This window comes from Micromys minutus (assembly GCF_963924665.1).
Source record: "Micromys minutus genome assembly, chromosome: X".
Lineage (NCBI taxonomy): Eukaryota > Metazoa > Chordata > Mammalia > Rodentia > Muridae > Micromys > Micromys minutus.
In genome coordinates this window covers 74,725,467-74,728,712 of record NC_137970.1, presented here as the reverse complement: position 1 = coordinate 74,728,712, position 3,246 = coordinate 74,725,467, and positions in this window count along the sequence as shown.

The window sequence follows — 3,246 nt, the reverse complement described above, 5'->3', positions numbered from 1 at the left end:
AAATTAAGGAGCGGTAGTAAGAAAATTTAATACAGTAAACTCTCTCTCTCTCTCTCTCTCTCTCTCTCTCTCTGTGTGTGTGTGTGTGTGTGTGTGTGTGTATGAAGGTGAGCTAAATGAAATTGCCAAATAATGGGGGAGACAGGGACCAACTGGCCCTCTTGTTACCAAATAAAGCTTCCAGTACTGTGATTAGGTTACTGATGAACTGAATTGTTGGCCAAAAGGGTACTACCAGAATTGCCAAACAACCCAGGCTGTTGCTAAGACTATAGGTTGCTCTCCATAATCTGAAAGCAAGGCCCCATTGCTAAAGACAACATCTGCATAACTCTGAACATGGAGATGTCTAGCTGGTGTTTACATAAAGCCTTTAACACTATCTCCCAGTGTTTTTAATCTACAAATTATCAAAAGAAGAAATGTAAACACCAAGCCAGACATAAACTTTTAGATCTATCATAGTTTTCTGCCTTTGAGATATGTTAGGGCAATGGTGGCACAAGTTTTGTGGGAATAACCTACCACCAATATCTTATTTGACTTATGGTCTACTCCACAAAATAGGACCCAGAGTTGACACTGCTTGTATGACCAAGAATGAGAAACTAGACAGCCTAGGGACATAGGACAAACTAAATAATACCAATTTAAAACAAGCAAAAAAAATGTAGTGATTAAATGATTTTTCATTATATTCTGCTATACACATATATGAGTCATTATCAGAAAAGCTTTCTCCTGCAGCACATAGGAATAAATACAAAGACCCACTGCCAGACGTTATGCAGAGGGAGAAATCTTGGAACACACAGCTTTAAATCAATGTTTTTATCAAATCCCTTCCCTCAGAGCTCAGGAAACCCAACAGAAGAGGAAGCAGGAAGAGTGTAATACTCAGAAGGGATGGAGGACACTAGGAGAACAAGACCCTCTAAATCAACTGAGCAGAGTTGGTATCAGTTCTCAGAGACTGAAGCAGCACGCACAGGGCATGCATGGGTCTACACAGGTCCTCTGCTTATATAGTATGGCTTCCAGTTTAGTGTTTTATGGGATTCCTGAGTGTGCAAATGAGTGGATCTCTGACTTGTGCCTTCTTTTGAATTATTTTCCCTCAGTTGGTTTGCTCTATCCAACTTCAATGTGAAAGTATTTGTGTTATCTTACTATATTTTATTTTGTTATGCATTTTTAAAAATGCATAAAAATGAATGAATGAATGAATGAAATTCTAGCTACTGGGGTAATAGGTAACAACTGAGCTGTCACTTATACCTACTGGGGAGAGGTAAAATTAGTTTTATCCAATGGCACTAGATACACAAACCACTCCAGGACAGGCCTCATGATTAGGAGTAGTTTACCAACACATAAGAGACTACACAGTTTGTGTGTGTGTGTGTGTGTGTGTGTGTGTGTGTGTGCGCGCACCTTTATTTAGTTAGAGTTTTGTGGGTTTGGGGGGATGCTTTATTTTGTTTTCTTGAGAAAGAACTTAAAGTTGGATACATAGGGATAAAGAGAGAACCTGGAAGGACTTGTGGGAGGGGAATATGATCAAAATATATTTAACTTAAGAGTTATTTTAAATAAAATATTTTAAAAAATATCTTAAAGCAGTAGAACAGGTACCAGGTTCGTGCCTTTGGACACAAGAGGTAGAGGCAGCAGTGGGAGGAGTTTCCTAAACAGAACTCCAATGGCTCAGGCTCTAAGATCAAGGATTGATAAATGGTACCTCATGAAACTGAAAGGCTTTACTGTAAGGTAAAGGACACAGTCAATAGGACAATTGACAACCTGAAGACTGGAAAAATCTTCACTAACTCACATCTGATAGAAGGCCAATATCCTTTAAAATATATAATGAACTCAAGAAGCTTACCACCAAAAAAAAAAAAATCAAAAATGGGGAATTCACAACAGAGGAATCTCAAATGGCTGAGAAGCACCTAAATAAATGCTTAAAGTCCTTAGTGATCAGGAAATCCAAATCAAAATGAACCTGAGATTCCACATTACACCAATCAGAATGGTTAAAATCAAAAACTCACGTGACAATGCATGTTGGTGAGGATGTGAAGAAAGAGGAACATTCATTCCTCCATTGTTGGTGGAATTGCAAACTGGTAAACTACTCTGGAAATCAATCTCGAGGTTCCTGAGAAAATTGGAAATAGATCTACCTGAAGATCCAGCTATACTACTCCTGGAATATACCGAAAAGATGCCCCTCCATGCCAGAGGAGCACATGTTCCACTATGTTCATGGCAGCCTTATTTGTGATAGCCAGAAGCTGGAAACCACCCAGATATCCCACAATGGAAGAATGGATACAAAAATGTGGTTCATTTACACAATGAATACTATTCAGTTATTAAGAATGAGGACATTATGAGTTTTGCAGGCAAATAGATGGAACTAGAAAATATCATCCTGAATGAGGTAACTCAGATCCAAAAGGACATGTATGGTATGTGCTCACTAATATGTGGATATTAGCTAGAAGAGTACAGAATACCCAGGACATATCCCATAGAACTCAAGAAGGTTGACAAGCCAAAGAGCCAAAGTGAGGATGCTTCAATCTCACTTAGGAGCAAGAAGAAAGCAGAGGGCAGAGGGAGAGAGGGAACTGGGTGGAAAAGGAAAGGGAGGGGGTGGGGGGGAACATAGATACAGAACATGGATACAGGATCAGGTATTGGGTGGGTGGGGGGGGCAGGAATGAAGCTCCAAGGGCTAGAAAAATGGATGGAAGTATACAACCTCAGAAAGTGGCATGTGGTGTGACTCTCTAGAATATACCAGAGACCTGGGAGGTGAGATAATCTCAAAACTCAAAGGGAGGGACCTCAGATGAAATGCACAACAGTGGGGAGAGGAAACTTATAGAATCCACCTCTAGTAAAAAGACATGGCATCAAGTAGACAGATGGGGTTGTCATCTCACAGTCAAAACTCTGACCCAGAATTGCTCCTGTCTAAAAGAACAACAGGAACAAAAATGGAGATGAGGCTGAGGGGAAGGGGGCCTAGTGACACGGTCAAAATGGATCCAGCTCAAGGGAAGGCTCCAAGGATGCTATGATGTAATTACAGACAGGAGCCTAGTATGGCTACCTAGTATGGCTCTGAGAGGCTCAACAAGCAGCTTACAGACAGAAGCAGATATTTACAGCCAATCAATGGCCTAAAGCCAGGAACTACTGTTGTTGAATTAGGGAAAGACTGGAAGAAGA